The sequence below is a fragment of the Penaeus monodon genome, chromosome 20, assembly GCF_015228065.2.
Source record: "Penaeus monodon isolate SGIC_2016 chromosome 20, NSTDA_Pmon_1, whole genome shotgun sequence".
Taxonomy (NCBI): domain Eukaryota; kingdom Metazoa; phylum Arthropoda; class Malacostraca; order Decapoda; family Penaeidae; genus Penaeus; species Penaeus monodon.
In genome coordinates, this window is record NC_051405.1 from 21,196,325 (window position 1) to 21,196,554 (window position 230).

Sequence of the window (230 nt, forward strand, 5' to 3'; positions counted from 1 at the left end):
CTCTGCCTGCACTCAAGCAAACGAGTAAACAAGAAAGCAAACAAACCATTTTCTTTGTGCCGAGCACTTCACTTCACTGGTGCATTTCTTGGGCCACGCGTCCTGCCCTTGCGTGCGCTGGCGATTGACATGTTTTACGCCGTTGGTGGTGTTTGGGATTCGGTGCTTGCTCTGCCGTGCACGCGCGCTTGAATGCATGAGTGTTTTTTTCTTTTAGATTTAAATATAGA